Raw genomic sequence first — 22,157 nt, forward strand, 5'->3', positions numbered from 1 at the left:
TTTTAATAGCATCTTTTTCAGTTTTTTACATATAACATGTTTTTAAGTGTTTTTTAGACATTGGTTTTAGGACAATGTTTTTATGTCTTTTAGCAGGCTTATTTTAGCATCGGTTGGCCTTGTCGACCTTCAGATGTGGAGTGGGCTTTATGTTTCCTAGCGTAAGTAGCAAAGCGACCTTTTACCTACATTTGTCCTACCTTGCTCTGCATAACGGTTCTAGCACGGACCTTTTATCCAGTTATGTGCTGAATACATGTCGATTGGTTTCCTTGAAACTAGCCTCATTTATTATGCATAAGTATTTTTTGCATGGTATCTTAATCTCTTGCACATGATGTACATAACAGGTTTTTCCTGAAATTGAACTGAACCCCCGATAGCAGAGACGCTTCTTAATACATAAAGACTGTACACCTGACCAAACTGATAAAAGGCGGCTGTACTTCCAAGAAGGGATACCGAGCAGGCTCCAATTACAAAAAGCTTGCGATTTTACACTTGCTTGGGCTCGAAAATAAAGTGACAAGGATTCAACTATAATAAAGGGGTGAAGGAAGAACAAACCCACCAATTACTTCACTAGAGGTATAGGAAAAGGAATATGTACAGTCTCTGGGAAATTTCTCCAGATTCTCTGTCTTGACGGAGGTTTACAGAGAGATAACTAAGAAAGACCCACTGACCTATTTCATACTTCATAGCGACCAAGGATATAATGGTCTGGTTTTAAAGACAAATATCTTGTTTTTAATGTGAGTCCTGAAGTAGGTGTTTTCAAACTATAAGATACACCGAAACGCGTCGACAAAAGGACATAAAAAACTTGTTTTTAACAGAAGTAGCTGTTTTTTTAATATTGTAGCAGAATACATTATACTTAGAACTGTATATAAATTGTATGGATTGTGTCAATAACTGTTAAAATAATTATCAGAATATAAAAATACACTATGCAAACTGCTAAATATCTGTAATTGTTACAATGAGGTGTAATTAATGTGTTTTTATGGTAACTACTATTTTCTATTTGTTGATGTGTATGCAAATAATAAAATGACAAGAACATAAGGTCCGTTTACGCTGTGCTACATTGGTGAAATCAAGTGTATTTCTTTTGGTTCAGTGGAGAATGATTATAGTATAAATATTATAGTAATAGTCAACGACACAAAAGGGAACTTTTTATCTTTAACTGTGCATAACAGGATTAACATACTCTGTACAAAAGTCATTGCTATCTTCATCCTTGGGTGACAGGGCTACTTTGTATAGTTACAATTATTGATTTAGGCTCAGCTACATAATTGTACTCACAACATATCGATTGTGGTAGAACCCCAGAGGCTAGCTTTTTGGTATAAAAGAACTGCACCTTCACTAGGTAACTAGAGCAGACGCTTCTACGCTGACACTAACAAGGAGGTCCCTGCACGCTGAGGCTTCAACATGCAGCTTTCAGACATCCCTTGCAGGGTGTCCAACTTGTGACCAAGACGGGGTCCTTCATTCTCTCCCATCAGGTAATGGGGTTGGCTCTTTCCTAGGGGATTCGTGGCTTCACACCCACATACATGCTAGGTACATTGAGGTACACTTAAGTAGGGTACTCAAAGAAGGAGTACGGTAGGATTACTGTTTTTATATAAGCTTGCATATATTCGTTGCTTAGCACCATGATAGAAATGAATCTACTGTTTACTCTGTTGGTGCTTGTAATATCTAACATTTGCTTCTGTCTATTGACTGTCACAGCAAACATGTTTCATACTAGAATGAAGATGGTTCAATAAATGCTTATTGAAAACATCCCCAACATTTATTCTGTTTTTCTCTTTGAGACTAAGCGAGCATGATTGACTGAGCAAAAAGTACTGTACTGTTTCCACAATCCCTGAAGGGTCAAGGGTTGTCATGTTCAATGGTTGCCAGGAACTATTCACTTATTGGTAGAGGTCGGGGTCTTAAAGTGGCCCTGTGAGCTAGCTGGTCTATAGGCTGACATATCTTGTGGGGGTGTCTGGAATCAGTCTGGACACCAATCTCTTAGTTTATGTTGTCCACCAAACGTGCAGCTCCTATTTATTTTTAGGAACTACACAACACTATGCCCTTGATACCTTAGTATCATATACTAGAGACTTACAAGGGTATGCCAGTAGCCAATTGTGAAGGCACAACTGTACTTACCATGATCAATTTAGGGAGGAAGTACAGTGACTGGGTTCCTGATGAGAATCCAGTCAGACTAGTAAAAAAAAACATACTGACACCTGCAAAAAGTGGTCGTAACCATGGAAGCAAATCCCACTTTTCTACACTGCCCCCTCGCTACTTACTTTTATCATAGAAGTCTGCACAGACGGTCTCCTTGTATTAGCCTGCTGAAGGAAACCCCAAATCCTTTTGTGCCATTGTCTTACAGACCCGACTAATGGAACACCCATTCCACTCAAAGGCAAATTACTGAGTTGCTAGTCTGAAGAGAAACTGACTCTCCCTGAAATGAGATGCAACCCCCATCAGAAAGGGATTTTGAGATCCCCATTTTAGTCTGCTAGATCAGTGTAAATTTAAGAAGATATCCGTGGATCAGTGTTCCAGGAATCTTTCAATGGCAGGTGTTAGGTAGTTTACAGCAGTGGTCTATAAATATTTCTGAGTTTCAGGGCATCTAGCCCTCTTCTCGTGTAAGGAAAGGGCTATAAAGACCTGCAACAATCCTGCTAGGAGAACCCTTGAGGGAAGGAGATATTACAGAGGGGAGAGTGGTATTGTATGTATCCGTTTGGTTATACGTTGCCTCTAAAAGTGACTCACAGTCCAGCTGCCTAAAGAAGTCAAAAGGTTGCTCAGGACTGTCATGACCTGGATTTCAAACTTAACTTTCTTTGGTCGGCAAAGGAGTTAGCGCAGTACTCCTGACTCACAAGTACTACACTCATTCTACGAAAGAAAAGGCTAGTGGTGCATTCGGAATGTTGGCAACGCTCGGCAAAAGACTATGCAATACGCATGGACTCCTGCATTCAAACTCAGTAAAATTCCTTTCTCATGAAGCCATAGACCTCTCATAATGTTTGGAAATGGCGACAGTCATTTTGAAGATATTGGCTGCAGACTTCCTCATGGTCCAGTCTATTCTTGCTAAGCAGTTGAGACACTTTGCTGCTGCAGCCAGGATCTGGTTGCCAAATGGGTTTTCTTTTTCAAGCAAGTGGGAAGTCGTAGCTGAATGCAGAGATGTATTCTAAAGATGCATTAATGTTTTGGAAATGATCTTGCATATTTTAAAGGATTGTTTCAGAGGTAACCTTGAAGGAGGGTAAATTATATTTCTTGGCACATATTTAGATACTCTGGGCTAATTGTCAAACTGCCTTATGTAGTTAGTAAACTAATCTCACAGTCGCACTACTTACTTACTGCAAAATGTAAATCACAAACCTACAAGTGTAAATCTCCTCCTCAACCTCTCCTATACTTCCTACACATGTAAGTGTACTCTTTACTAATAAATGTAGGAGAGACTGGGGGAGTGTATGTAAAAAGAAGCAATACTTATTACTAAAGGGGAGAGGTTAAAGGAGGGGTAAAGATGGATTAAGGAAAGATCAGAGAGATGTTTAGGGTGGGACATGCACCTTCAGACAATACAGTAAGCCTAGTCACAATCTCCTCTTCCAAAGTTACTATAGCCAAAATAACCAAAAACACTAGTATGTGCACTTTAGCTGAGAGCTGAAGTAAGTCCAGCACCACTGATGGCCAACATTTTGTACTGCAACTCCCTCTTTAAACCCCATAGAAAATAAAATACATTATTTAAAATAGTTAACAATATAAATACATACAATTTCATGCTAACGTATTTAAAAATTAAATATTCATTTATTTATTTTAATTCTATTTATGGTAACACTTTTTTAATTTAAATGTAACATTATTTTATATTAAAATGTACTTACATTATTTCCATTTAATTTATACATCAATTTTCATAATTATTAATACATTATACTTTTGGGGACTTTAGGTGGGGATTGTTTTATAATGAAACTTTTGAAGAATTATGCTAATTAAATGTAATACATTTACACCATTACACATTTAATCTAAAATGTATTTAGATGTGCTATAATTGTTTTTATTTGTATAGTTATTCGGTGGCGGAGAGCTCCTTATAGTAAATATTTGGGAAAAGTAAAAAAGTTTATTACACTAAAAAAATTGTAAAAATATTTGTATGTGAAATGTATTCCAAATTAATTTTATATATTTATTTTTAGTTGTAGGAAAGAAAACTTCTGCTGCCTTCCCGACCAACCACACACTTGAGTTTTGAAGCCAGAAACCATCTTGCTTTTCTCAGGGCAAGACAGATGCTTTGGATGCAGATTATTTCATTATGAAGACCTCTCCCTCTTTTACTTAATTCTTTATATATCCTGTCATAAGGTGTGGGGCAGAGCGGAGACCAACCCAGAAAAAGGAAAGGAGACAGGATTCGGAAATGGTGTAATATTGGAGCCCTGGCATACACCATAAATATTTACCAGGGATGGCGGCGTGCTTGTGGTCCACTCCTGCAGAAGCTGTGATGGCAGTTACATGTTGGGGAGGGAGCCAGTCTAATAAGATTGGCTCTAGGGAGGGTTGTTGACATTGATGAACCCGACATGCAAAATAGCAGACGCCATGTCGGCTCCTGCAGGCCTGGGCAGGGGCACAATCTTGATGGGAGCGGGACCACAGAGTCATAACTGCTTGATTTAGGCTATTCTCCAGGCCCACAAATCACCCCTAGAGCAGAGGAGGACAAGGGAGGGAACAACACCGGGGTGAAATATGCAAACCCAGAACAGGGCGAGAGACGAGGAGGAGAGTAGTAGACCATAGTGGTTACCTGACAGAAGCCCTTCTTCATGCCAAGTGTTTTTTTTTCCAATGGAATGAGGTTAAGCAATGGGGCATGGGAGGGGCAGAGGGAGGATAGAAACAAGTCTTGGTGGTCACCAGGCAGAAGCCCCTTCTTCTCTGCTCCAGAGCACAGAGGACTACAGAGTGGATGAATAGGAACTACTGCTAAGCAAGAGACCATCATATAGGTCACTGGCCCTGGGGGAAACAAAGTCAGAATTGGATAATGGGCCTAAATGGGAACAGAGAGCTTGAACCATGACTGAAAAGCAATTACTAAGGACTCATGGGAAACGTTAATAGGATATGAAGGATAATATCCTAATTTCTTGCTAATTGACGGACAGAGTAACAGATGAACTAAAAGCATTTTGATCTTAATATTTTGTCTTTAAGGCATCCTTTATCGCATGTTTGCTCGAAAAGCAGCTTCTTCAAATTCAGGGAATCACTGAAGCCTCAGCTGCTCTGTTTGGCCTTCGAGATGCTCCTCTGCTGATGCAGTTTATTTCCTTACCAGATTTGAATTTTGTCAGAACTGATTACTTTTCTACCCTCTTTTTTTTCTAATACAACCATCAAAATACTTTGAAGTGACCAGCAAGCTCCCCAGCAGGCCCAGACTGCCCGTGTTTTATATACTTTGAACGGGCTTTCCTCAGTGGGCTGTACCCTTTGTTTTCCTGTTTTTAACGAAGGGGTCCGCTGCTGGCACCTCTGCTTCTTTCTTCAGCTTCTTCAGCAAATTACTGCAGGTGGGGGAGGGGGGGATGAGGTGAGAAGGGGTCTTACAGAGAGAGACAGAGAGAGAGAGAGAGAGGGAGGAGAGAGAGAGAGAGAGAGAGAGAGAGAGAGAGAGAGAGAGAGTTAGAGGGTAAGGAGGACAAATATTGGAGGAAGGCTGTTGTCTGTTCCCATTAGTACAAGTTATTTTATTTTCCATCTAGGGGTGGGGATGAGTCACATAGTAGATATTAATACTATGCAACCTTTGCTATTGTGGCTCCGTTTATGGACACGGGTGCACACGGACTTTAACAGGGCCATCCCCACTGACTGTGTGCAGCTGGACATACCCTGGTTGTAGTATATTAAACAAACTTCCCTGAGCCTGGGGCTAGATGAATTTTTCAGGCCCCCTGGTAGTACACCTCTTCTCAATGTTGAAAATCTGCACTTGATTTTGCTGGTTAGTTTTACTAAACACATTCAATGAGTAAGTGCTTTTGTTGCTGGGAAAATGCACAGATAAAGCGTCTCTGCATCGCTCAGCACCTGGACCCTGCTGGTGATAATTCAGTGTCACAGCCTTGGATTTGTAAACTGTCCGCCAGGTAGTAAAATAAAGAACCAATTCTTGTTCCTGGCTCGTGCCCTCGGATTTGCCCTACTCCGCAGCTGTGCAGACTGTGGGCGTCTGCCAGCAGGGCACCTGTGGCTGATTGTCCTTACAGAGAAGCTGACATGCATAAAATGAGATTATCACCTTCCATTCATACATTAATTTGGGCCATGGTATTGCTTACTGTGTCACAGGATTACATACAAGGCAGAGAAAAGGCACCGCACTTGAAGAGGTGCCACCTGCACAGAACGTTGACAGGTGTGGGTCCCAAGTTTTCGCTGCCCTGACTTTGCTCCTACCCTTCCTCAATCTCCCCACTACACAAAGGGCATTCTTTCTTTTTGAGCAAATGACACTAGACGAAGAAGGCACACTTTCTTCTCAGAGTTTTAGCTAGTTATTTTTTTATTCCTCTATGATTTTTGACTAATTATATTCTTAAATCATTTATTTAAGCAAATCATCTGTTTTATCCAGACCTTAGTGCCATGGTCACGTGTTTAAAAGAGTAACTATTATTATTAAATGGATTTGTAGAGCTCATGGGTACCCTGCAGGGTTTCCCAGTCCTATGCTACAGTGCAGAACCCACATTCACATCACACCAGAGTTAGAACAACTAAGGGCTGATTACGATGTTGGGCGGAGTTTCCTCCGCGGAGTTTCCTCCGCACAACATCGTCTTGGTCATGGGGCCGACCAACACCCGGTCGGCGGTCCCGACTGACTAATTAGGATGCAACTGAACACTGTTCAATCTCATTCCTATACTTTGCAATGGGAGCAAGTATTCCAGCTGGAATGCATGCTTCCATTGTAAAATAGGAGGTGCAGTTAATCCCTGCACTCCATGGCAGGTACCTCAAGGTGCCTGCCATGGGTTGCAGGGATCAACAGGGGGTACCATATGTGCCCCTCAGCCTCCAACTGGAGGCCGTGCACCCAAGGGAGCCCTTCAGGGGTCCCCAAAGTTGAGTTCCGACAGCCTTTCTGTGTCGGAAAGGCCGGCACAGAATTGCTGCCGAAACCCAACTTCTTAATCCCAGGGGCGGAAAGAGCCACCCTTGGGATTACTGGCCGCATTCCAAATGGCGGATGGGCTCTCCGAGCCCGTCGGAAGCTAGTCGGAATGACCATTCAGATACCTTTCCAAACCCTCCATCGTAATGAGGTGGTCGGAAAGGAATCTAACCTGAATATTACGATGAGGTTGGAAAGGCTCCGACCGACTGTTGGAGCCGTTTCTGATGACATCGTAATCAGTCCCCAAGTTTTTAAGCTTTTGCAGAAGACCGATAAAGAGTGACAGACTCTCAGATCAGGGGAAAGGGAATTCCAGAACTGTGGGCCTAAAAAGACGAAGGTGCGGTCTCCTTGCCGTGATTTCTTGATTCGTGGAATTGTAGCAAGGTCCAAGTTTCTTGATTGCAAAACCCGACTGGGTTTGTATGGTGACACCAGAAATCTAAGATAGATGAGACCTGAGTTGGAGAGACATGTATGCACATAGCAAAGTGCCTTAAATTGAATGTGACATTCAATTGGTAGCCAGTGAAGTTTGTGGAGCATACTACCAGTAAAATAGAATTTGGGGAGATGTAGTAGAAGTCTTGCCACCGCATTTTGCATGATCTGGAGATGCCTGAGCAGGTTATAAACTGTCTCTCTCTTTTTCAGCGTGTTTGTGACTCACACATATTTCTTTTATGAACCGCAGTTCATAAATGTGGTTCAAGCAACTGTTTGTAGCTGTATAAAAAACATTTTACACAGCCACCTGCATGAGAGGGCGGCCTCTCCTGTTAAAAGGGTTTCTGCCAATCCCTTTCATCCTGCTCCTTCGCTCATCTTTGTGAGGCATAGAGAATGCATGAGACGCCTGCGGGCAATTGTTCGCGCTTAACAAATGTTAAAAATAAATAAATAAAAATAAATAAATAAAATAAATCATGTACAAGTGGGCATGGAATGTGTGGACTGTATTTGACTGCAGGAACATAGGAATCCATTTATAAGAATGGTTCACAAATGTGGGATGAGAGAACCTGACAGGCAGGGGTCTGAACCGTTAGTTGCCCCAAGAGCATTTCTGAAAGTCCAAGTGGACAGTGATCCTGTCAAAAGAAGGAGGAAGACAGAAATTCCTTGAAAATGAGAACAGTCACTGCACCCTCTCCAAATTATCCCAGAGGTGTGCATAGACGATCTCTTTGTGTTAGCCTGCGGATGGAACCCCAAATCCTTTCATGTCGTTGTCACACATGCCCCACTGAGGGAACACCCAGATCCACCTCCTGCCCACCAAATCTGCAGAACAAAGGTGATTGTGGCTGAGTAGCTAGTGTGAGGTGAAACTGACTCTCTCTGACACCCAACAGAAAGGGGCTCTGCGGTCCACATTTTAGTTTGCTAGACCAATATACATTTCAGATGGCATCCATAGGTCTGTATTCCAGGAATTTCACGGACAGGCGCTAGGCAGTTTACAGAAATGGATTCTGAATATTTTTGAATTTCAGGACACCTAGACCTCTTCTCAAGTAAGGAAAGGGTTTGAAAGTCCTGCCAAAAAATAACGATTCCCTTGAGCAAGGTCATGTACATAAACACCATAAATGGAGAAAGCAATAACTATTACCAGGAAATATAGAGGAAAAATACTTGACAAGATTTATTGTATACAGTAAAATTAAAAAAGCAGAAACCAAGTGAACTGCTTAACACAGGTTAAAATAATGATAACAATAAAATAGCAATCCCACATTCAATATTGACCAGCAATATTGCTAAGAACAGACAGAAAAAACAGTAAGACCTACAGTATGTACAATACAAAGTGTGTGTTCTAATATTCTTTTTAGGGCACTGATGTTATGCACTCTAAGATCATAATGTGTCAACATCAGTGTTTGAACCAAGAATCACACTTTACTGGGGCGTCGACGCATTTCGGTGGTTGTTGAAATTTTATCCACCTTTCTCAAGACAAAGATTCAATTTCTGTCGTAGGATAGATATATACGTTCCTAAAAAATGGATACATAGTGCAATTAGTATTTTGACCATTGGCTAGTTGTTGAAGTTATCCTATTTACATTTTAACAAAGATTCTATTATACAGGTGTTATCTATACGTCTATACGTCTCTAAATGCATAGTTTCATCACATCATGAAAGACTAAGCAAGTTTAATAACATCATAATAGGCTGGGCCTGATTGGTACATTATGGCATTCAAAACTAAAGCGGGCTATAGCATGAGGTCTATCGTTCACATTGATTTACACACGCTATGTATTAGTCTTTAGTGGCTAACTCTCATTACATCATGAAAGACAAGATGTGTCTAATCGTTTATAGCTTTTGTGTGAGAAGCAGAATCTTACAGGATACATAAGGGCCGTTATGTCATAACATAATAAAAGGCAGGATATATCTAGTCTGTTTTAATATTTGTATCTAAGGCAACCATTTGCTAAATACATAGGATACTCATTTACGATATAGTCTATCTACCTGCATATTTAATTGATGAAGGATTAACATTGATGCAGAGGAATAACCTTCATGTAGATGAAAAACGTAGATATATAGAATTACCTCTTGGGTATGGAGGACCGGACTATAGTAGTTGTGCGGTCGTTCTATGCAATAACGTTATTGCTAAGCACGCATTTGCTTGTGATCTATTTTCATGCTTGGCCTATAAAGGTCCTAGTGGGGAAACATACATAGCAGTAAACCAGATGGAAAAAAGGGATCGAGGGTTAATCACCTAGTTCCTGTATTGTGGCTAACATATCCTATTTTGATACTTAAATTATACGTGTCATGTTTGAATTTTACCTTATCCTGGGATTGGTCAAAGTTTACAACCAGTATGAGTCAGGTTCAGTGTCGCATATGGTTCCTTCTATCCTTTCTGTCGTAGCTTCTATTTCTGCCTTACTGATAAAACTATCTGCAAAAGAGAGCCATGGTATGGTGCTAGTTACTTTATGTTTTCTTTGGTTGGTGCTTATTATTGTTTCTGATTGTTGCTAGATTAATTCTATATTGAGATGCGGGGTCGCCATACCTGTTCAATTCAATAGCGGTATGATGCCAGACTTTCTAAGTACACAGCGCTTAAAATTCAAACGCGTTGTGTGGGACCAGAGGCGCCTAAGTCATGCCCCAGGAACGTGAGTCTTCGTTCCCTGTCAGAAACGAGACAAGAAGCAAATAGGGAAGTGAGGCGTTAAATGGGCACCCGCAAGGATTATATGTTGGAAGTTTAAATATGCCTGGTTGACATCTAGTTTGAACGCTTACCTCTACGTCTGCTGGCGGCTGCACGCTTCTCTGGTCACAAACATTCATTACAATCCGAAACGTGAGACGCCATGTTTAAGACATCTAAGTTAGCTGTTCATTGGTTCAGTTATTGGCCAATGAGAGCTTTAGGTTACAAGTCCTCGAGTTTGCATAATTCGGCTCGAAATTGCTTCCTCTTATTGGTTGAGGGGACTGGTGGCTACGTATAGTAGTAGGGACTCGTCATCCATATCGTAGCGTGAATATTTCCTCTTTTTTGTGTTAGTATTCTGTGCTTTTTTCGCAGTGATTATGGCTTGAGCTTGAGCTTGAACCGCGTTTATTTGCCTCATGTTATGTTGTGTGTAATACTTAGATGGCCCCATGTTGTCCACACTGAGATATTATCATGAACAGACAAATTCTATGCTAATAGCTGGCCCTAACATTTTGCTTTAAAAATACAAGGTTTTTATTTTTTATTTTCCATTGGTTCTAAGCCTAAGGTGGCTGTGTGGGGTCATGGAAATCACTTTCCATTTCCTAATATGAAGTATCATTATTTATTCTTTTCATTTGTTTAGTGTCGATTATGAGATTCCAAATTGGCCATAAACTAACATTATTTGTTTACCTAGTATATGTATTAGTTGCAGGTTGTCCCTAGTATGTTTACGCAGCACTTTGTTTATGAGATCTAACCAAATCCATTTAGGCTCAGATTTGAGGCAAAAAGGATCGATCGATTGACCAAAAGATCTTTCGAGTTCGGTCATAATCATGGTGGGTACCTATGGCACCAGTTAGGATCGATATGCAGAGTTCAGTGTGCAACCCTGTCTTAAGTTCGCTAAGGGGTTAACTTTAAAGGGGAGATCTTTATGTGTGTTAAATAAGCCTATTCCTAAGGGGGGAAAAAAACTATACATCATGGTTTTTAATGTAGTTCCAACTATAGTAGACAGATAAGCCGAATGTACTCAGTCATATACCAAGACTGTTTCAAGTAATAGTTTAGCCGGACCCATTGCAGAGTAATTGCAGAAGAAGTTCTAAATGCATTTGGTCCATTCTTCCCTGGTGGTTAGCCCTTTGTCAATGGTATTCAGATGGCAGAAATATCATTGTTCTCTCATTTTTCTCAATTTATCTATGTCCCCTCCTCGTCTGGTGGTTCTAATTTTCTCCAAAATGAACCATCGCACGTCATCACAAGAGTGGTTGTGCTGTCTGAAATGTTCCGTGAGGGGAGCATTTGCTTTGTTGGTGCGGATGGCTGATTTATGTTCAAGGACTCTGACTCTGAGTTCTCTGCTGGTCTCGCCCACATAACCAAGGTTACATGGGCAAATCAGCAGGTAGACAACATTTTGGCTTCTGCAGTTGTTAAATGTTTTTGCAGTCAAAGATTTTCCATTATGATCAAAGGTGGTTCCTACGATACAATGTGGACAAATGGAGCAGGTTCCGCACTTATAATTACCTGTAGCCAGTCCGCCAGTTATTGTTTGTTGTGATTCTCCTGGTGGTTTATAGGTGTGTACTAAACTATTACGTAGAGTATTATTTCTTCGGAAGGAGAACAGGGGTTTATTAAGTTGATTATCACTATTGAAATTGAGAATGCGCCAATTTCTGTTAATAATGTTTTTGATCTGATTACTAGCCTGAGAGAATTGTGTCACAAAGACTATCTTATCGAGATTATTTTTAGTCCGGGTTTTATTCTGATCAAGGAGGCTGTCCCGGTCATAGAACCGAGCTCGCTTAAAGGAATGTTTAATTAATTTGTGGGGGTAGCCTCTCTCCTTCAGTCTTCTTCTGGTGTTCTCTGAGTGTTTATAGAAATCTTCCAGACTCGAGGAATTTCTTCTAAGTCTTAGAAATTCTCCGAAAGGCACGTTGTCTCTCTGTGCCTTCGGGTGATTGTTGGAGTAATGTAGGAGTGTGTTTTTGTCAGTTGGCTTGGTGAACAATTCAACTTTTAAGGTGCCTTCTTCATCCTTAATCACTATATCCAGGAATTCTACTCTAGAATTACCTTGGTGTCCTGTAAATTTTAGATTCGGGTCGCCCAGATTCAACCATTCAAGAAAACATTGTAATTCCTCGCTAGCACCGCTCCAGATGAAGATGATATCATCTATGTAGCGGTGGCAGCAGGAAATGTTCTCAAAAAAGGGTGCGGCCTCATTAAAGATGTGTTTTAATTCGAAGTTGCCCACATACAAGCAGGCCAGACTGGGGGCACAAGTGGCCCCCATGCTGGTCCCCTTGATCTGCAGGAACAGGTCATCCCTGAAGAGAAAATAGTTCTTTTTTAGGATGAGATAAATGCATGACATAATGAAGTTGCTATTGCCTCCTTTCAGGTCTTCTGTCTCTAAGATTGAGGATATAACCTTGATGGTATCATTTTGGGGAATGTTTGTGTAGAGTGCTTCAATGTCGAGGGTGACCAGAACCTGGGTCACCCTATTGAAGCCTCTACCCTAAAAAACTGATATTGCATGTGAAGTGTCCTTAAGGTAGGATTTTTGTTTCTTCATAATGGGTTGCAGAAAAAAAGTCCTGCACCAATCCTGTTAGAAGTGCTTGCAAGAACACTAGAGAGAAGCTATAACTGAGTTAGATTGGAGGAGGCCCTCTAGAATCTGCCTCAGAAAGAGATCCACAGCACAGTTGTCTGAAGAAGTGAAGCAGTTGTTTAGGAATCTCATGGCCTGTGGTACAAACATACCTTTCATGGGTCTGACGGGAAGTGAGGGCGATACTCATAACTCACAAGTCTTACACTCAGCCTGTGGAAGAAAAGGGTGGTGGTGCACTCAGAAAATTGGTGTTGACTGGTGAAAGGCTTTGCACTACGCAAGAACACCTGAATTCAACACTGAAAAATACATTTCTGATGAAGCCATAGAACTCTCATAATGTTTGAAAATGGCAGTGGTGATTTTGAAGATATTGACTATAAGCGTTCTCATGGTCCACAGCTTTCTTGCTGTGCAGTTGAGATACTTTGCTGCAGCAGCCAAAACGTTGTTGCCAAAGCTGTTTTCATTTCATAAGCATGTTGGAAACCAAAGCTAAATACAGAGTTATATTCTAAGGAATTTAATTATCTTATGGAAACTAACTTGTATAGTTTAAAGGATTGTTTCTGAGAGAACCTTGAAGGAGGATTATTTCAAGTTTTTTGGTACACTTCTGTATACTCCGGGCCTGATTCACAAAGTAGCTTGTTGTACTTACAGTAGTACTACAGTAGAGCTACTTTCTACAAAATGCATTTCAGCACCCTGCAAGTATAAATCTCCACCTCCACATCTTTGATCTTTTCCATCGGGATATCCTTACACATACATTTACAACTTAGGGGTCAATTCCGATGTCGTTAGAAAAGGTTCCAAAATGCATTCCATTAGTCCGAATTCTATTCGAAACCCACCTTTTGGACCAACTTGGACATGTTTCCAAACAAGCGATTACGATGGCTGAGAAGCGTTTGAACTGTCCGACTTGGTTCAGAAAGGTATTGGGAGTAACCGAGTCAGTCAGATCCGAATCGTATCGGTCTATGGAGCTTGGTTCCCACCGAGCGATTAGGATGTCACATTCGGACAGCATTTCCAAATCGGTTGTTCCGAAACTAATTGACTTTGGGAGGCTTGTAGCAGGCCCCCCTTCACCTGGGGCCTTCCGAATCGGGCCCGTGTGGGTTCCCTTAGGACCCCCTTTTCAACCATGCAGTGTGGCAGGCCCCATGGTGTGCCCGCCACAGGGTGCAAGGTTTTCCCTAACCACCCATTTTTGCAATGGGAGCCTGTGTTCTTATTCGGAACTCAGGCTCCCTTTGAAGTCAAAGGAAGGAATCGTACTCAGAAGCATCCGGATGCATAAAAATCACTCGGTCGGACTCCCTCAATCCGAGTTGTTCGATACCATTCCTGAACCAAATCGGTCTGAATGCTTTCCCATTGGGGGCAATTATGATGTTGTTAGGAAAGGCTTCAAACTGCATTCAATTTGTCTGAATCCGAAACATTCAAACTGTCCGGCTCTGTTTTAAAAAGTATTAGGAGTTACCAAGTCGGTCGGATCTGAATCGTAGCGGTTTACGGAGCGTGTTTCCAGCCGAGCGATTAGAATGTCAGATTCAAACAGTCTTTCAGAATCGGTTATTCCGAAACAAATCGGCTGTTGAAATCTGACTTTGGGGGCCAGTAGCAGGCCCCCCTTTACCTGGGGCCTTCCAAATCGGGTGCAAGGTTTTCCCCAACCACCCATTTTTTTAATGGGTGCCTGTGTTCTCGTTCAGAACACAGGCACCCATTGAAGTCAATTGGAGTAGGACCGAATCCTATTCAGAAGCATCCGGATGCATCAAAATCTCTCAGTCGGACTCCCTCGAACCGAGTTGTTCGGAAAGCATTCCGGAATCAAATTGGTCGGAATGCTTTCTTAACAACATCGAGGTCGATTAGTAAATTATCATAGGAACCAAGGAAGTGGCTGAAAAAAGGGGAATACCTGTTACTAAAGGGGAGAGATAAATGAGGATTAAGGAGGGGTTAACGGATAGCGGGACATAAGGAGGTACATACATATACACATGAAAGAGTAAGCCCATTCCTACTCACAAACTCCATTTCTAAATTTACTACAACCAAAAAGAACCCAAAATATTTGTAAATATACTCTAGCTCAGAATTGGAGTAAGTCCAGCACCTCGAAAGGCCAAACTCTGGTACTGCAACACCCTGCCATGTAAAAGAATGGCAGTAGAGACTGTGGCGGAGATCTCCCTACAGCAAAGTATAGGTAAAATAAAGACATTTATTAAAGAAGAAAATAGTACAAATATTTTTATGTTAAATATTAATGTACATTATATATATATATATATTCATTTAAAATTTCAAACAGAATACAAACAGTACAACATTATTAACTTGATTGAAATTTAAAATGTAATATTTAGAATATATTAAGTGAAATTAAAATCATTTTTCTGAAATGCGAATTATAAATAGATCCCATCTAAGGTAAACATATATATTTTTATATATTAATACTTATTAAAAGAGAGATATAAAATGAATTAAAAGTAATTTAATTATAGGTGAATGGAAATAAATATTACATTGATTTTTTAAATTAAAAGAGTATTAAAATAAGTTAAAATAAAAAGAATGTTTTATTTTTTTAAATATGTTTAGCATTAAATGAAACATTATGTATATATTTTTTAAATAATTTAATTTCAGTTAACATTACTTTCTATGATGTTCAATTTTAAGTTCATTCCTCCGCTATTTTCTATGGTGGAGTGTTGCAGTATTAGGAGTTTGCCATGTGTGGTGCTGGACTTACTTCTGCACCTTTTTGGCTGTAGTAACTTATGCTCATAAATTTGGTTCCACCCCCTGTTCCACGGGGTGGAGACATGTAAGCTTACAATTTTGAACAACTTTGCACTTGTAAATGCTGATTAGCCAAAAGTAGTAATGTTGCTCAATGTGTAAGAGTAAACTTACATGTGTAAAGTGTGAGTTACCTTTGTGACTAGCCCCTCCATGTGCTTGAGAAATGTTCAGTATCCTCTTTACCTTTAAAAACTGGTGATATATTACACTATGCAAGTTTGCATTTAATTTAGTGGATATTTTTAGAGAAATAATTAATTGATATTAGTGTGAACAATGTAGTCCAGATAAATGTTTGTTTATACTACCATTAAAGAACCAACCTTTAATGTTTATCAAAATCAGAGAGTGTACTCACAAAAACAGAATGTAATTACTTTTATCAGAGAAGGGAAGATGAGTCACTATTCAAGTACTATCAGTTACATAAATATTATTTATTTTTGAGTTCCAGGAATGTCAAGAGTTCCACCAATGTCCAAGAACATGGGAGGCTTAAAACATTTCTGGAGCTCTGATAGCAAGTGTGAGAGGTTTCTATTCAAATATAAGGTGTTACAGATATCAATTCCATCTTTTCCGATCACTATCACTCAGTAGACCTAAGCCTCCAGCAACAACAATATCAGCTCCTAGCAGAGTGATAACTCAGAGAGATGATGTCCAGTGCCTCTCTTTTCTCTCCCCCTTTACTAATAACCATCATAATTATATCTTGTACGGCTGTATTGGAACCAGATAGTTGGTGAAGTTTGCCAAAATTTCACCACTCCCTTTGGATCCAGAAAGCATGATATTGTACCGTGCGGTGCATTAAAAAGGTAGTTTTAGACCTTGCCAAAAGATTTATTTTGCCAAGTCGAATTTGCAATCTAAAACTGCATACAGGCTACAATAGCAGAACTGAGATATGTTTAAAAAGGCTACATAGGTGGATGGCACAGTACGTGCTGCAGGCCAACTAGTAGTATTTCAGTTACAGGCCGTGGGTACATGTAGTTCTACTTTACAAGGGTCTAACAAGCACATTAAATGTGTTATTTGGGTGTAAGCCAATTTTGCTATGTTTTAGGGAGTGAGCACAAACACTTTAGCACTGGTTAGCAGTGGTAAAGTGCACAGAGTTATAAGGTCAACAAAAACAAATTCAGCAAAACAGCAGGGGAGAAGACAAAACATGTAGGGGTGACCCTGCAAAGAGAACTAATTCCAACAATCTGCGACTGCATTGTTCCATTTCCTGCAGTACAGGAGAAAACTAAGTAACTGTGATGGAGTTTTAATCATGACTGTGGGCACAGTCGGATCAGCTACTTTTGTATCTGAGAGCTCATTCACCAATGCAGCCCACAGATAGTCATGCATGGGCATATAGTGAAAAAACACTGGACTTCCATAAAACGTCCCACTTGAATCTGAGTTGGAATACTGACTTGTAGGTGTGGACCTTCCTATCCATTGGGCTTATCAGGCATGCATGGCCACTCTGGAAACTGCACACCAAAGATTCCCCCCTCTGGAGCCTTCAGGAGTGAGAACAACATTACTGACCTCTGAAAAGAGCCACAGATGCTACCACTCGCTTTCTACTCCCAGTGCTGGGTGCCACAACAACCTTAAGTGACCTACATGCCTACCGTTCTGACCAGAGGACTCCGCTGAAAAGTACCCAACTGAAACCCCCTGTGATGTGGCCAGGTACTAAAGGGTGAGACACTAAACCAAGACCCAAATAGTTGACTAGAACTGTGAACATTTATAGCAGGAAGACATCTGGGAAAGGATACTTCTAAGAGGGAATATTAACATGGACGATGCTAGGCCTGTCCATAAGTAGAGCCTGTTCCACAGAGTAAGAATCCCACAGTGTCCCAATGCAGCTTGTGGATCAAGCACAAAGAAATTGTGAAATGTGAGACCGGATAACTACAGGCAAGGAGAATTCCAGTGGGGAATAACAATTGTTTTTAGCTACAGACTTTGCTTGCACCAAAACAATGTGTCAATTCCTCAGTCAGGCTATTATATGTCTATTTTTTAATTATACCTGAAGTAAAATATTTTTCTTTTTAAATCTAAAGCTGAGGCTGAAAATCGATGTATTGCTAACTATTGTTGTTGTCCTGAGTCCTGATTCTTTAACCTTCACAGGCCCAAACTGAGTAAGCCATGGGCCATTCTGCTGTCCTACCTTGATGACCAAGTGCTAAACGGGTTTACTTAGTGCAAGGCGCATTAATCCACCCATTCTACAAAAAAGGTCAGAAAGAGGTTCCTAAGAATTATCCTCTTATCAACCTACTTGACTCAGAAGAGAAGTTTTTTGCAAATGTATTATTATTCTACCTGAATCATTGGCCATTTGACAACAAGCACATTCCTATTAATCAAACAGGCATCAGACCAGGCTGCACAGTTAGTGACAAAATCACAGCTTTTAAATTGTTAGTCAACAAGACACTGAAAGGCACTTTTCATGATATGTATGTTATATTGACCACTCACAGCCTTTAGACAAAGTTAACAGGGACACATTGTGGGGGAAATTAGTTAATAGGGGCAATGATCAAACTTTGCTATATTTTTTAATGGCATTGCACCATAACACCGGGATGAAAACAAACCTTGCAAGGGGAGTCTTGTCGCCGAGATTATGGACCTCCAACAGTATAAAACAGGGGGTGTCTTAACGCCACTGTCATTCTCTTTATATATGGCAGACCTAGCCTTGTTTTTATATCACCCAAATGGCCGTGCCCTAAACCAGGCAAAAGCCCATTAGTTACTTTGCATATGGAGATGACATTGTCCTCTTTTCATTAAAACCAAAAGCGCTTCAACTCCAACTGACAAAGCTATGTGAGTTTAACAACCTAAATGATCTGTTAGTTTAATTGTGATAAAACATAATGTTCTTTGGGTGCAATAGAGTTTCTTTGGGTCTTACACTTGCAGGTAATCTCTTAGAAGAATTAGAACATTATAAATATTTAGGTGTAGCAATTGATAAGAATCTTACTTGGGAAGTTCACCTAGCTAAAAGCAGAAAAAACTAGGCTAATTACACGTACACTGGAATAATACTTTCAAATTTACAGCAGCCAAGCTATTTCACCATCAATTTTAGCACTTAGCAATAGTAAACCTATTCTGACTCTTTTGAATGCTTCAATGATATTTAAAGGCAAAACTGGATAAACTTTACATTATCAAAATTAAGGGCCTCATTTCAATGTCGGGCGGACAGCCACTGACAGTCCCTCGATGGTGGTCTGCCCGACATCGAGGGCATCAGTCCGACCACTGCGTTTTCATGCAACCAATTTGACAGCAGAGGTCGGGGGGAAGACGACCACCTTCGACAGGATCCAAGGTTCCGTTGGGGTTGCAATCCTAACCCTACAATGGAGATGGTGCCTGCACATGCATCGCCGTAGGGATTAGGATGTCATTTTTTGACTGCCCATGAAAAGGCAGATGAAAATGACCATTGGGGGCCCCAAGCTGGGCCCCCCTGGGTCACTGTTAAGTGGCCCCGCGTGCACATGTAGTGTCCCCACACACATCATGCACAGTGTGCCAGGCACCACTTGGTGCCTGGCACAAGGTGCATGGATGTGCACAAAGCGCCTTTTTTTACTGCGGCTTGTGCAGCAGCCCTCTTCATGGGTAGCAGCACGAGCCGCAGTAGAAAACAGGGCAAGTGGGACCACCAACTCATTGTCAGACGCTCATCTGCCAAATGCGATGGCGGTCAACAGTCAGACCGACCGCCCCGTAACTAGGGCCTACCTTTTTAATTGCCCGAAATGCCAGAAATAGTTGAACATATGAACACCTCAAAATGAGAGTGTAAAGATACGTGGGCACGAACACAAAACCGAATCTACAAATAATATTTAAGCGGTGCAACATGCACAGAATAGCAAATTCAAAAATTAGGATGCAACTGATCATCGAAAGCACATCCAGGGTCTTCTTCATTAATGGATAATAGACACAACACTTTCTGTCCCTACACTACCTCATGGCATCCCTACTTAACATTTCTCAGGAAAGCCCCAGAAAGGTGTCAGCACGTGAAGACTTCTTAAGAAGTAAACACACGCGTTATAGCTTAAAACTACAGAGCTCGTTCTAAGATGCTCTCCCCTCTCCGGGTAAGACAGAAGATTTTCCCCCGGGCTCTGTCCCTATCCTTAATACAAAAGGCAAAAATCCCACCCACAAATACATCACATGACCATTTCATCCAGTTGAACATCGCCTTATAGGTAACTTTTTATGAAGCAATAGTATGTTCAGGTTCTTACTCGATGACCTTGGTCCCCAGGCCTTTCCAGACATGAAAGGCATCCTCCTTTGTTATCATCTGTGCTTTTTCAAAGGCATCCTCTCCTCCCTATGTCTGGCTAACTCCTGAAACAAAGATGTTATTCTAACTAACAAGAACGAATTCTTGCACCTGCAACAGAGATGTGAGAAGGAAAAATACTCCACAGTCACATAAACTATAATTAAAAGTTTCACTTGAAGCAAACAGGGAGAAAAGAAAGTTAGGCCTATCAAGTTCAGCTGACATAAGAACAGTGCTCACTAAAATACAAACATGTATGAACCGTTAATATAAACACACTATATGAGCCTTTAAATTAAAAAGTTTCCTAAACACGTACATTTACTACTTTAATTATTTGATTACATGAAGAAGATATCTCGCACTTCGCTTACATGTTTTTACAATTCACGTTCTAATACTTTAATGTTAATACAACAATAGATTATACGTGGATGCAGACTAACCATTATTATAATGCACCCCTACTAAATAAAGAGCAACGTTATGTTCTATCAGTGTTGAATTAAGCAGTGGCATGTTCTCTTCCTGCATTTTGTCTATTTCCATTTTGTGCTAAGTGTTTTGTTGTGGACGAGGGAGGACAGTCAGCCCATGGCCGTATTGTTTACTGTCATGGCTGTGGTCACCGTACACAAGCATCGGCAGTTGGCTCAACTTGAGGCAAACTCTGAACAATGGCTGGTGTTTGCCCTGCATTCGGGACTGAGAGGGGGAACCTTGGTTAGAGGGACTACCTTCTTTGCATTGAGGAGGGAGAGCCAAAGGCTGGGACCTTCATCACCGTATCTGACATGGTCACTGGGCTCTGGATGAGCTGCCCCTACCAACCACTCCCCCTGCATTATAGCCTCATCCCCAAGCCTCAGCTGTTGTAAGAAAAATAAAATGATATTAAACACTTTTATTATCGTTTTATGTTTAAAGTGTTGAAACTGCTGGGTGGGGTGACGCTCCTCCACTGTGGCGGAGAAGCCGCCGCTGCCACACTCAGCTCACTGAATGACCCAAATTTGTAATAGATACTATTAGCAAACCAAAGGTCATGTTAATTTACTTGCCAACATGTTCATGGATGGTATTTATTAGCTACAACAATTGTACCTCCTAGTGCAGAATGAAAACTGGCCCATAGCTATTCACAGTTTGGGTTGTAACATTTGTGGAATGCAAACAAATATTCTAAACAGAAGAGGCACACAAATTAAGGAACATAATGTTACATGGGATTCTATTCATAGGGTTATACTCGGAAAGATACACTGGGTGCACCAGCTGTGATGTCACATTAATGTGTTCATTGAGGTGAGGGCCATTGCTGTCAAGTTGATGCGCTCTAAGGCCAAATCTCAAACATGAACATAGTAGAGCTCAGTTCTCAATTTGAGGCGGTGGTTGCCGGTGGGGCCCACCAGCTCTCATTTTTGGGGATCAGCACTTGTTTTCCCCAAACAGATATTGACTGCAAGCAAGAGAAGGAAAAACACAAAAAAGTGAAAACATGGATGAAGAGAAAAACAGAAAAAACGGTGCAGAGGGATAAAGCAGGGACCGACAAGAATGAGATGAAGGGTCAGCAGTGTCTGATAGTGGATTAAAGAGGCATGTGGTGATTTCAGTACTAGGCAGCGTTTATATTTGGCGTGCCCATTTTAGTAGCACCACTGTAGAGGAGCTTTGAGAACCAGCACTCATTCTTTTACTCATTCTTTTACAAATGAAGCACTGGTGGAGGTCAGGTTTATTGCAAGAGGCATTATATTAATACTCCACTATATTGGTGCACACAGAAAAGATGGCATATGTGTTAGTA

The 22,157-nt window shown here is 40.8% G+C and overlaps 1 long non-coding RNA gene across 1 annotated transcript; it reads right to left on the minus strand.

Moving 5' to 3' along the window:
* Positions 1-8,912: 8,912 nt before the first annotated feature.
* On the minus strand, positions 8,913-10,612 carry LOC144819462 (uncharacterized). Its single transcript, XR_013607384.1, has 5 exons — positions 10,580-10,612; positions 10,344-10,464; positions 10,112-10,226; positions 9,866-9,979; positions 8,913-9,291 (listed from the first exon to the last, which is right to left on the minus strand). It is a non-coding gene; the product is annotated as an uncharacterized LOC144819462 (long non-coding RNA).
* Between the last annotated feature and the right edge of the window lie 11,545 nt (positions 10,613-22,157).

This window comes from Lissotriton helveticus, chromosome 2_1 (genome assembly GCF_964261635.1).
Source record: "Lissotriton helveticus chromosome 2_1, aLisHel1.1, whole genome shotgun sequence".
In the NCBI taxonomy this organism is placed as follows: Eukaryota; Metazoa; Chordata; class Amphibia; order Caudata; family Salamandridae; genus Lissotriton; species Lissotriton helveticus.